The sequence below is a fragment of the Ahaetulla prasina genome, chromosome 4 (assembly GCF_028640845.1).
Source record: "Ahaetulla prasina isolate Xishuangbanna chromosome 4, ASM2864084v1, whole genome shotgun sequence".
Taxonomy (NCBI): Eukaryota; Metazoa; Chordata; class Lepidosauria; order Squamata; family Colubridae; genus Ahaetulla; species Ahaetulla prasina.
The window spans coordinates 29509277-29523444 of record NC_080542.1 but is presented as its reverse complement, the minus strand read 5'-3'; the positions used below and the strand labels follow the sequence as shown (position 1 = coordinate 29523444).

At 36.0% G+C, this 14168-nt stretch overlaps 1 pseudogene; it reads left to right on the top strand.

Moving 5' to 3' along the window:
- Window positions 1–517: 517 nt before the first annotated feature.
- LOC131198122 (vomeronasal type-2 receptor 26-like) lies at window positions 518–11155 on the top strand (annotated as a pseudogene).
- The last annotated feature ends 3013 nt before the right edge of the window (window positions 11156–14168 follow it).

Below are 14168 nucleotides of genomic sequence, written 5' to 3'. Positions count from 1 at the left end.
TTTTGCATGAAATAGGATTTTAAAGTGCTTATTAAATTATTTACTATAGATTTAACATAATGAGCTACAACCTATTTTGTGCCTGGTAATGTGTTGCTGCTCAAAGAATAACATTTTTTGTAGATTCTGGAACAGGACTTAGATACTCTCTTAAGAAAAGGTAGAAGAAACCAGAGCCAAAATTAATGGTATTTCTTTTTTGCTTAGTACCATATAATCAAAATAGTTTAACAAATACACTCATGCCAGCAATGATTCTACTGAAAACTGAATGGTAACTAAATAATTGGTTAACGTTTTTATGGAATTCAATTTCACTGCTCTTTGTAGACCCAGAACTTTATTTGATACAGCATCTAATTGCCATTGCAGAGTCCTGATCAAGTTTTATCACCATATTTTAAGCTTGATATTTGCTGTGAAGAAGATAAATGATGACCCCCAGCTCTTATCTAACATCACTTTAGGCTTCAAAATATATGATAGTTATGCTGGAGAGTACTCATATCCTGCCACAATGGAACTTTTTTCCAGTCAGAATGAATTAATTCCCAACTACAAATGTGGCATCCTGAACAAACTCATATCTGTTCTTGGAACTCTTGATCCTGAATATTCTTTTACAATAGAAGACATTTTAGGCATTTACAAGGTTCCCCAGGTAAGATTCATTAATAGTAAGTTGTCCATACATTGCTTTATATTTTCAGATGGATTGATTGTAAGACATTAAGATATATTTAATTTAGTATATATTTAAAAATGAAGTATATTTAAGAAAATGTATTTCTCAAAGCAGAAAGCAAAGTGAATTTAATTTCAGAATTTGATATGATAGATCAATTTCAATAATTAATAATAATTAAACATTCCCTCCTGTGTAAGAGTTTTGGATTACCTCCCAAGGAATTTGCTATTGTAATGAGCAAAAAAAAAAAAAAAAAAGATGTAAGGTTTCCGGATTGTGTTTATTTCTGTTGTTAGACTCAGATGCATTCAGATGTTCCTGGAGCTACACATTCCTTTCTCCTATATTTCTCTCCAACTATCAGTGTGAAAGACCATGAAGTGCCCAAAATTACACAGTGAGATCCTTTAGTTAAGATTAAACTTAATCTGCCCATAATCTATCTTTCTTTCACACTTTCCTTGATTAACATAGACTTGAACCTGGATCTTTCCACTCCCCATCTAATCTCTGTATTTTTTGAAGCAAGGATCATCAAAGATGCTTAAAATGTTCTATGGTTCTACAATAATGTGAACCTCATTCAAGAACAAAATTATTTTTATTGTTGAAGAAAAAGAAGTAATCTGAACATTCTATAGAAAGAGGATGGAGAGAATCATTCAGCTGGGCAGATGAAAGGGAACTCAATAATCATTTACTGCAACACTGCTCTCACAAATATTTCTTACACATAAATAGTGTGAAAGCAAATCCTGAAACATTTCAGAACTATTTATTTGCAGAAGATGCATATCAGTTTTGTTAACCATTTTTCTGTCTATTTTTTTGTTCCTATAGTTCCTATATGGCCCTCCTCCAAGTATGAATGGTAAAACTGCTATCCCCTTCTATTACCACATGGTACCAGGTGAAGACTTAAATTATAGGGGGATTCTTCAGCTACTTGTCCATTTCAGGTGGACCTGGGTTGGAATTCTTGTGAAAGGAGATGGTGGAGCAAAATTTGAACAACTGATATTTTCATGGTTTTCTGTTCATGGTATCTGTATTGCCTTCTTAGAGCAGTTCAGGACAATTTATATCAGTAATTTGGAGGATGGTTTTAAATGGTTTGTGGAGATATTTCATCGTTTCATTAACAGCAAAGCTAATGTTGTGATAATCAATGATAAATTTGTTTTAGATCTGAGAAGCCTGTTATTTCTGCCTGAAATGGAAATAGTTTCTATAAAGCCAAAAGGTAAAGTATGGATTGTGGCTTCCCAAATCAGTATTGCATCATTCTTTTATCAGAAAAGCTGGGACATACAAGTTCTCCATGGTGCACTGTCCTTTGCAGGTTACTCAAATGAGGTTGAAGGATTTCAACATTTTCTTCAGACAAGAAACCATTTCTCATTCTTTCCCCAAGATGGTTTCATTAAAGATGTATGGGAACATGCATTTGGCTGTGTATTTCCAGACCCATTTGTGAATCAGGAAACTGAGGGTATCTGCACTGGGAAGGAGAAACTGGAGAGCCTTCCTGGGGCTTTTTTTGAAATGAGGATGTCCAGTCCCAGTTACAGTATATACAATGCAGTGTATACTGTGGCACATGCTTTACATGCCCTACAGGTGGCTCAACAACCGCCTAGGAGAAGGTTGAGTGGCAGGAAACCTAATCTTCAGGATGTACCGCCATGGCAGGTAATTTTCTCAAGTGTTAAATAATGAGGGAAATGAGACATGAATTTGAAATTAGAAGTGACATTGTTCTGTGAATAGAATTAGGAATTTCTCTTGTGTTCTTTCTTTAGTATTTTTTTTTTTTTTAGTTTTTGGGAAAATTGCCATCCCCAGAGTAGTTTGCTCCTGCCTTAGTCTTCCAATCTCACTTCTTTTCTAAATCCTTTCCACTGATGAGGTATTGGGGAACATTTTAGTCAGCCTTGCCGGTGGAAGATGCCACCTATAGAACATTTTGTGCATATTTTCTTTATAGGATACAGACATTATAAATTTGTAATTCTGTTTCCATAATTTCTCCAGATTATCCAATTCAATGTTACATCTGAATTTTTTTGCCCAAATTATCATGTTTTCTTTAACTGCCTCCTCTTTCATTTTGTATCTTAATAAATGATTATATTTTCTTTATCAATTTATCTTCTATGCCTTGAAGTATTTTATCTAATTCGTGTGTCTCTTTTTGAAATCCATATGTGTTAAATTTGTCCTGTATCTGAATTGTATTTGCATGTATGGCACCAATCAATGTCTGTACCCTGTTCTTTTAATTCTTGTCTTGTTTTCAATTCTCCTTGACTGTTTAGTAAATCTTTGTAACTTTTAATTTTATCAATGTCCAATACATTTGGATAGATTAATGCCTTCATTGCTGATAACCATTTTGGAATTTTATTGTAATGATTTTTTTTATCCCTTGCCATGTTTGTAATAGTGCATCTCTGATTAAGTGTCTCTTTAAGTAACTGTGTTGTCTATTTTTTCCATCCCATAAAAAGGAATGCCACCCTATCTGTAAATCATGTTACTCTAATGTTAAAATTCTTTTGTTCCTTAATTCCATCCAGTCTTTGATCCAAATAGGGTTTGTTTCCTTGTAGTATGTTTCCCAGTCTAGAAGTCTGAAATCTCCTCTTTCCCTACTATCTTGTAATGATTTTATTTTGATTCTTGATTTTTTTCCCCTTGCGAGACATAGTTGGCTATTAATTTAACATAACATAACATAACATAACATCAGAGTTGGAAGGGACCTTGGAGGCCTTCTAGTCCAACCCCCTGCCCAGGCAGGAAACCCTACACCATCTCAGTCAGATGGTTATCCTGAGATAACCATTTGTTATGGTTGTCTAAACCATTTGTTTAGATCTTTAAAGATTTTTTTTTCTAATTTTATGGATATTACTTGAAATAAAAATAATATTTGTGGTAAAATTTTCATTTTGATTGATGCTACTTTTCCTATGAACAATACTTGTAGTTTCTCCAAATTTCTAAGTCTTTCTTTATCTGTGATATTAATTTGTTGTAATTATCCTCTTTAATCGATGAACATTTATTTGTTAACCAAATTCCTAAATATTTTAGTTTTTTGGTCGTTTGAATGCCCATTTTATCTTCCAGTTCATTTTTCTGTTTCTTGGTGAAGTTTTCCGTTAAGGCCTTTGTTTTGAGTTTATTAATTTTAAGTCCCTCTCCTTTTCCATATTCTTCTATTTGTTGTATTAGTTTGGGTCCTTTCTGTATTGGTTGCTCTAAAATATATACTAGGTCATCAGCAAAAGCTTAAACTTTATACTCTTCTTTTTTTATTTTCAAGCCTTTTATTTCATTTTCACCTCTAATTTTAATTAACAATGCTTCTAATGTTAGTATAAATAATAAGGGAGATAGGGGACATCCTTATCTCACTCCTTTTGCTATAATGAATTTTTTGGTAGTGTCTCCATTTGTTATTATCTTTGCCATTTGTATTGAATATATGTTTTCTACCATTTTTACGAATTTCTCTTCAAATTTCATGTTTTCTAATTGCAAAATAAAAAACTCCAATTTAAACTATCAAAGGCTTTTTGTGCGTCCAAAAATATTAATGCTGCTTGTTTGTCTGGGTGTGCCTCGTAATATTCTAATATGTTTATTATAGTTCTCATGTAGTTTTTTATCTGCCTTTTTGGTAAAAATCTGTTCTGGTCAAGGCGTATATACTCATTTATCACTTTTTTGAATCTTTCTGAAATTATTGATGTGAAGCATTTATAATCTGCATTTTGTAATGCAGATTATGGGTCTGTAATTTTTGATTTGTTGTTGATCTGTGTCTTCTTTTGGGATAAGGGTGAGGAGGGCTTCTGTCCAAGAATTACGTATTCTGGCTCCATGAGTGCTTCATTAAAGATTTCTAACAATATTCCATCTAGTGGTTCTTGAATTGTCTTATATAATTCTACTGGAAGTCTATCTAGGCCTGGTGTTTTTTTAGTTTTCTGTTTCTTTCTCGCCCCCACCAGTTCTGTCATTGTAATTGTCCCATTTAGTGTCTCCCTTTGTATCTCCTCCTGTTTTGCTATGTTCATCTTATCTAAATATTGTTTAATGTCTATATTCTCTTGGGAATATAGATTCTGAAATATATATTTTTTGCTATTTTTTCTTCTTCTCTTCTATAGTGTATCTCTCCCTTCTCATCTTGTAACTGGTGTATTATTCTTTTCTCTTTTTTCAATTTGTATTGCCCAGTTTTGTTTGCATGTTCAAAATGGTTTTGCCATATCAACTTGTGAGGCCAAATTTAATTTGTGTCTTATTAAATCTCTTCTTTCTTTAATTTTATTATTTTGGGGTTCCTTCTGTAAATCTGGTTCTAATCTTTTAAGCTCTTCTTGGCAAATTACCTTGTTCTTGTTCTTTTTTTCTGTCTCTTTTTATTGTGTATGCAATTGTGAGCCCTCTTATATATGCTTTTGCAATGATCCATAAATTTTGGAGCGATGTTTCTTTTTTTGTATTTATCCCCCAAAATATATTCATTTCTTTTTCAACCATTTGTATATATAGTTTCTCTTTTAATATTTCTTTGTTCATCATCCATTTCTTTCTTTTCTTCTGGTCTTTCCATATCACTCGTAATGGATTAGGACTTGCCAGATATTTGTCATTATTTCCACCTCTTCTGTTTCTTTTCTGAGCTCTGGTGTCATCCATACCATATCAATCCTACACCACGATTGCTGTGGATTTGAATAGAATGTACAGTATATTGTTTCTTTTCTTTATTTATTTCTCGCCATGTATTGTATAAGCATAGTTCTTGCATCATTTCATGGAATGTATCTGGTAAAGTCCTTTTTTTGTCATTTATTGCTTTTGTAGTCTTTTTTCACTTCCTTTCATCCCATCCTTTGGATGCAGATAATACCCTGGGACCCTACTCTCCACCACTTAGAGACACAATTACAATTCCAGCCATAAATTAATGGAAAGCTATCTGCAAAAATTACCCTTATAGGTCCTGGTTAAAAAGGCCATTGCTTGATATCTAAGTGACCAGCATAAAGTCACTCTTCTAACCTTGAAACTAGATTAGTGAGGAAAATGTATTGCTGATAAACTGATAAAAAACTGATACTTAATGGATTACATTAGGGTTAGATCCTAATGACCATATACTCTATGCATGGCACAAATATCACCTTCCCAGCCCTGAGGTCAAAGAATTCCTACTCACGCATTGTCAAAAATCAATAATTGCAAAAGTGTGACTGGCTACTACCTATATATTAATCTTTAGAAACCTTCTTCCTTTTGCCAAGTTTCTAGTAATATGACATCAATCACCTCTCAATCCTTTTCCATTAAAATGCTTCATTCAAGAGAGACAAACTAAGGAAACATTTTCTGCCAAGTCAAATGGACTCCCATCTAAATCAAATGATAACTGAGGTACCTCAGATCTCCAACAGTACTTTCAGTCTGCTCTGACATAAGCTGAATCTCCTGAGGCACTCATGAAAAATTATAACATTTTACCCAAGAGCTCTACCAGCATGTATCCCATAATAATAATGTACTTTCAGGCAACTATCACACAGTCCCAAGCTATGATTTCACTAGATCAGGGGTTTCAAACTTGCATCGTCATGGCATCATCACATGATGTATCGTGACTTTTCCCCCCTTCAGGCTGGCTGTGACAGCCCTGCACTAGATGTATGTTAACATAAAAAACTCCTTTTGCTACCGCTTACCAATTTTAAGTATTTGATGAACTGGATCCCCTCCAGCAGAAGAGAAAGGATCAACAGCTGCTTGCATGCAAGAAAAGAGAAGCCATAAAAAACACTTTCAAACAGCTAGTTCCAATGACTCAGCCTCATTCACAATTCTAGCATATTGCAAAAACACTTGGTACTGGTCTTTTTTTTTTAGAGTTGTAAAAGCTCAGTCAACCACTAGATAGCAGCAAAGAGCCTTTTCTGTGTCTCTCTATTGCCATCAAGTGATTGGTTAGAGTTAGAGACATTCAGATATGGAATGAAGCAAGCTACAATTATAGCTGCAATAATTGTGTCTATTATATTATTTGTAGATCTATAATTTTGCATCTGAATCTTCCCCCATTTGCATATCCCTAATAATAGCGGGGCAGAATTTCTATTTAGTGTTGCAAAATAATAGTACAAACTTTACCATCTTTATGTGATAAATAACACCTGCTTACCCAATTAGGTTTATTTTTGAGAATTAAATTCTTCTAGATGTACTGGAGTAGGGTGGGATGTGGCTGTTAGATTTCTTTTATTATTAAATAATTGTAGACTGTGGCAAAATAATTTGTTATCTATAATGCCAGAAAAGCAAATGTATCTAGTGGATCACCAGAACATTGCACATAATCCCCCTTGTTGTTCTGATCTGTCACATAATTCAGTATCTTAACTAGGTTTTCTCTTCTTTTTTTCACAAATGTGTTCAATTGTTTCTATATTCAGCTTCACTTCTTTTTGAAAAGAATTGCATTTAACAACAGTGCTGGGGATGAAATTTCCTTTGATGAAAAAGGAGAACTGGTTACAGGATTGGATATTGAGAACTGGGTCACATTCCCCAACCAATCATTGCATCGAGTGAAAGTTGGGAAGCTGGATCCCTGGGCTGCTGAAGACCAAATGTTCACCATTCATGAGGAAGCCATCACATGGCCTAGCATTTTCAACCAAGTAAGTTCTAAAGGTAGATGATTTTGTTTGGATGTCTGGGATGATACTTTCTTACCATCTATAATTGGAGCCAACAACTTTGTTGCTAAGTCATAAAATTACTGCACTGATTTACACTATCAGTTCCAACTGTGATCATTAGCAAATCACCCATTGTCATCAAGGGGGGCATTGCATGACTTCATGCCAGCTTCCCTATTTACTTTGCTTGTCAGAAGCCAGTTGCCACAATTGGTGATCACGTGACCATGGGGACACTGCAATAGCCAGAGGTTTGAAGACCAGTCATTAATATTTTTTCAGGTTCTTCACAACAATCACTAAGAAAATAGTAAGGACCCCTGTATCCAAATGACACTTCTATATATTTTGACAGAGAAAGAAGATAAAAGACTGATTCTTTCAGTTGATATGAATCTGTCTATAACTGAGAAGAATTAAATGTAGTATAAAATAAGATTTATGGAAAAAAATAACTTTAATCAGTAGATCTTGTGATGGGTGAGATGTGGGTGGGTCTAGGACTTTTCGCCTCAAACTCTTGGTGTTGCCTGTTTCTCCATCACAGTTTCACCTCCATGTCATTACGCCTTGGCACTTTGGGCCACAGCCCCTCTATCCCAGTCCCTTGGTCACGGCCCATTCGCGTCAGGCTTTTGGGTACACAGGATGCTCAGGGGTTTTGGGAGTAGAACAGGGGCTACAGTTTAGAGGGAGGCTCTGTCAATTTGGAGCCTCCAGAGGCGGCCGAGAGAAGGAATGAGATCCAGCCACAAAATATGGGGAGGGGGCCTCTCCAGAAAAGGGAAGGAGTTTACTAGGACAAGGCTAAACAGCTTATAGTGCTTGTTAGGAGAAGGAAGCGGAGGGGTAGGAGTTCCCCTATACCTCATCCTGCCTCCCTGACACTGAAAGGGCAGAGAACAGAAGGGGGTGGGAGACAAAGTGAAAGAAAGAGGAGAGAGAAAGGAAAGATATTAGACTGATAAGGCTAATGAGGAGTATTCTATCCTTTTTGCAAGAATACACAAATCTAATTCGAAAGCCAGGACGTTATTTTATGATGTTTCTGTTGTGGTCCCTCAGCAGCCTATGGAGCTGGCAACAGAATCTGTCAGCGATGAGGCTGCGATGCGGACTCCGGAGCCTCCAGAGTCTGAGATTAGTGAGGAAGAGGAACTGGAAGAGCCTGTTCCTAATGCACACATGAGAAGAGCTGCCAAAAGGCAAGGGCAGCTCAAGCAGAGAGGTCAACTCAGGAGTAGGGCCAGAGATAATTGGCCCCTCCCATAAGACTTAAAAGAAGACCAGTTTCAGTTTGCCGGAAAACAACGTTGCATCTGCATTCTTTGCTCCATTCTCTGCTCTGACTTCTGGACACTTATCAAGAAGGGCCTCCCTTTGACCTCTCAGTGGATTCCTGTATAATGACTATGGTATCATTTTGGGCCAACTGCAGGATTTTGCAGTCAGTAGTGCTGTACTTCACTGGTTTGGCTTCTTTCTTCAAGGCCATTTGTAGCCAGTGTTAATATGGAGTGAGAGGTCCAGTCTATAACTATTCCTTTGAGAGGTGGCATAGGGCACAGTACTCTCTCCAGTCCTTTTAAACATCTTCATAAAACCACTGGCTGAGATCATCTGGCACCAAGGATGAGATATCATAGATGATACTCAGCTTTAGTTCTCTATCTCGGGTGATCTAAATAATGTAATGGTTGACCTTTAGGAAGGCCTGGAGGCTGTAGGGGTCTGGATAGGTCTTCAGCTGAACTCTCATAAGATGAAGTGGCTGTGGATTGAGGAGACCTCAAGATCCTGTTGTTTATCATCTTTAGATATGGATGATGTTGCACAACCTCAAATTCACTTGGTGCACACATTTGACGTTCAAAGAGCAGATGGAAATCATGATTAGTAGGGCCTTTGTGTAACTTCTTGTTTTGCACCAATTGCTCCCTTATATAGTTATATAGATTGTGAAGCCATATTGATTTTTTAAATCTTCTTTTCACTTTTAACTTTTAAAGTGAACTTTAACTTTTCACTTTTAAATCTTCACTTCTTATTTTACTTACTGGGTAGACACTGCCTATTTCAGTATGTACTGAGAGCTGCTCCCCTGGTAATTACAAAAGAAAGCAGGAGGCGAAGCCGTTTTGCTGCTATGATTGTCATCCATGTCCAAAAGACAAAATATCAAGCCAGAAAGGTAAGAAGCATCATGAACCAAATTGCATTACAACTCTACAGAAAGCTGAGTTATATTATTTTGTTTGTTGAGATATTATGCTGTCCTCTGAAGGAAGGATTCTTTTACCAACTGAAAGGAAGACTTAAGATAAAGAGTTAAGCATTTAACTATGGCTCTGGGTTAACAAACAAACAAAAAGAAGCAAACAATTAACTGAGTTATTAACATAATATTAAAATTCCCGATTTCCCTTACAGTGGGATTACTATGTCATTTCTGTAACTGTGTCTTATTTATTCTCCCATAATATCTGTGTCACATGATTGTGTTGAAAATATATGGAAAGGACGCTAATCGTTAGCTATTTTCCTTGAATGTTACTTGCATTTATGGATATGAACACACATTTTATCCTGCAGGAATATACAAAATGAAGAAAATTCAGTATGGATGAAGTGATCAAAGCACATTCTTGTTATGTTTATTCTTCTTTATATTGTTCACCATAATAATCAATAGGCACATAAACTTATATACCATTTCACAGAGCTTTACATTCCTGTCTAAGCAATTTACAATGTTTATATATAATACATGTATATTTAAATTTCAGACATGGATGACTGTTCCAAATGTCCAGATGGTCAATATCCAAATAAGAACCACAATTCATGTCTTCCCAAGAGAATTTCATTCTTATCCTTTGAGGAACCAATGGGAATATGTCTACTGATTCTGGCACTTTTCTTTTCTGCCTGCACAATTCTGATTCTGGCAACATTTCTGAAATATCACCATACTCCCATCGTCAAGGCCAATAACCAAAATCTCACCTATGTTCTACTTACCTCCCTTCTCCTCTGTTTCCTTTGCTCACTGCAGTTCCTCGTTGCACCAGGCAATATAATATGTCTCCTTCGACAAATTAGCTTTGGCATCATCTTCTCAGTGGCTGTGTCTTCTGTGCTGGCAAAAACCATCACTGTGGTTCTGGCTTTCATGGCCACCAAGCCAGGATCCAGAATGAGGAGCTGGGTGGGAAGAGGTCTGGCCACATCCATTGTTCTTACCTGTTCCCTGATTCAAGTTGGCACCTGTACAGTATGGCTCATCACATTTCCTCCTTTTCCTGACATTGACAAACATTCAGAAATAGAGGAAATCATATTGCAATGCAGTGAAGGCTCAGCTACCATGTTCTACTGTGTCCTGGGCTACATGGGCTTTCTTGCAGCTGCAAGTTTCACAGTAGCTTTTTTCTCCAGGAATCTCCCCAGCAGTTTCAATGAAGCCAAATGTCTCACATTCAGCATGCTGATCTTCTGCACTGTGTGGCTCTCCTTTGTTCCATCTTACCTGAGCACCAAAGGCAAATACATGGTGGCTGTGGAAGTTTTCTCCATTTTGGCCTCCAGTGCAGGGTTGCTTGTCTGCATATATTTCCCCAAATGTTATATAATTATTTGTAAACCACAGCTAAACAATAGGGAGCAACTCATTAAGAGAAAAAGTTGATAAAATATGAATCAAACTCTCCTATAATCATTTCTCTATTTTAGAAGCATTTGTTTAAAGCTCTAGTAAATTCATCAGTAAATTTGAAGACATGAAAATGGTTGGGTGAGTTTTAAATGTAGGAGTAAAAGCCAGTCAAATTATCCCTCATTTAACTAAAAATCTGAGATATTAAAAGGCCATGATTCATTTTAAGTTTGCAAATTGGAATTTGAGGACCTATTGATTTGATTCATGGTACTGAAATAAGGCTTAATTTGAAAACACACACACACACAAAGAGAAACACAAGCTAACAAACTTTCCAAATATTTCCATAGGAAGATATGAAAATGCCTAGCTCTGCATCATTTTTGGAATGATGGGATTGTTTTTAAAAAGAAAAAAGTGTAATAACTTCTAATACTAACCCTGACAGGTTCCCCAACAAGAATGTCAATAGTAAGAAACATATCTGAAGCATTAACCAATTATTCAATGAATGACAGATAATACATCACAAATTCAATCTGAAAAATTAGTCTTCATTGATTAAAATGGAAAAGTGATCTCTTAAGAGATGATGAGTCTATTTAAGGTTACAATCTATAATTTGAGAAAAATATTTTAGTTATTATTATTTTTAAAAAACCTGATTTATTCTTATTCTATAATGGAAAAAGTTGATAAAATATGAATCAAACTCTCCTATAATCATTTCTCTATTTTAGAAGCATTTGTTTAAAGCTCTAGTAAATTCATCAGTAAATTTGAAGACATGAAAATGGTTGGGTGAGTTTTAAATGTAGGAGTAAAAGCCAGTCAAATTATCCTCATTTAACTAAAATCTGAGATATTAAGAGGCCATGATTCATTTTAAGTTTGTAAATTGGAATTTGAGGACCTATTGATTTGATTCATGCTATTGAAATAATTAAGATTTAATTTGAAAACACACACACAAAGAGAAACACAAGCTAACAAACTTTCCAAATATTTCCATAAAAAGTATGAATATGCCTAGCTCTGCATCATTTTTGAAATGATGGGATTGTTTTTAAAAAGAAAAAAGTGTAAAAACTTCTAATACTAACCCTGACAGGTTCTACATCAAGAACTTTATTACTAAGAAACATATCTGAAGCATTAACCAATTATTCTATGAATGATGGATAAAACATCACAAATTCAATCTGAAAAAATTAGTCTTCATTGATTAAAATGGAAAAAGTTGAAAATGTCTGGTCCTGCTTTCTTTTCTAGTATAAAAAAGCAGTGGTAGGGACTAAGCAGTGATGGTGCATTGGTTAGAATGCAGTATTACAGGCTAACTCTGCCCTCTGCCAAGAATTTGATCTTGACCAGATCAAGGTTAACTCAGCCTTACATCATCCCAAGGTCAGTGAAATGGGGACCCAGATTGTTGGTTGCAATATGCTGACTTTATCAACTTCCTAGAGAATGCTGGAAAGACTATGGGCTACTGCTATTTCTATTCTAAAGAATACTATTTTGCCAGATATAAAAGTATCTGCCACCATTAAGAGCATTAATGATGTCACTGAAAAACATATTTACAATCTTAAACAGAGATAGTAGAGATGAGAGATTATAAAGCAAATACAGCAAATATCATACAGTTATTAGAAGCAAATATGCCTGCATATATAACACAAGCTAGGAACCATACAGTTAAATGAACTGTACTGGTGAAGTGGCTTCTTATTTTATTGGAATGGGATGGGATTGGAATGGGATTATTAGATTATTTCAACATGCTCTATGTGGGGCAGCTCTTTGAGCATCCAGAAATTTTATTTGATCCCCAAAAATGGTTAGATGAGTAATTATGGGTTTCACATATTTGGTTCATATTGCACTGTTGCTATATCAGCTATATTGGCTTGCATTTTCTTTCTCGATACAAGTCAAGGTTGCTGATTATCACCACTTTTCTTCCTTATGTGTGCCTCTTTCCAAGGATATCTGCCTATTATACTGTCAGAGGAAACCACTTTATGTTTCACTGCTTAAATATAATCATCTAGAAACATGTAAGCATCAAGCCTTTCAGTGCCTTCCTCATTTTTTGGGATATCCTTCCATGAGAATTAGCATTCTCTAAACCTGGGTATTCTAGAATGTTGAATGATTTGACTTTTACTCTAGGCCTTGAAATGGTATGAAACTTGAGATCTGTGAAGTTCTGAAGTCAGATCATTCAGCTTTCTGTTAGAGCCAGGTTTAGGGGACTATTAAATCTCATGGAAGGGTATCCCAAATGATGAGGCTGCCACTGAAAGGCTTGACCTTCCCAAGACAGGAAAGGATATGACTGGTGTACAACTCATACTTGTGCAAAGACTGTTGTGGGAACAATTGCCACCTGTTCCTCAAGCAGTCACAAGTCAAGGAGCATGCCCTCATTATGCACCATGTCTGTCTGGGCCGTGCAACCCCATTCACAACCAATGATAATAATTATCCAGGAACCAAGGATGTCTGAACTTAAAACTATTCAGTCTTGCTAGGCTTCAGTTTTAATCTGTTGCCTCTGGACACCAAGAAAGGATATTTGTGACAGGGTTTAACACACATGGACAGAGATGTACAATAGAAGATAATCAGCATAAAAATGATATCTCATTCTGTGGTGATGGATGATTTCACCCAATGGCTTCTTGTAGATGTTTTACAGCAGAGAGAAAGCACTATGGGATCCTGCATAGCAGTGCTGAGGGCCCTATATTTCGGGCTGAATTCCAATTGAAAGGGGTAAAGATTATTCATCCTGAAATTACAGCATGATCACCTCTTGAACAACCTGCCCAGAATGGGAGGCTTGGAGATAAGATGACAACCCACTAATCTATTCTTAAGGGGGAATAGCGTAGCATCAATATTATATTCTCTTCACTTTTCAATCCTTTCTCAACAAGTGAGACTGTTGAGGTTCTGTTCCAATGCCTGGATACTCTATGACTGGGGAGAAACAAACCCTGACTCAAGGCTAATGAGGCTCTGACTCATGACTGCGGACATTGGGCAGATGCACTTCACC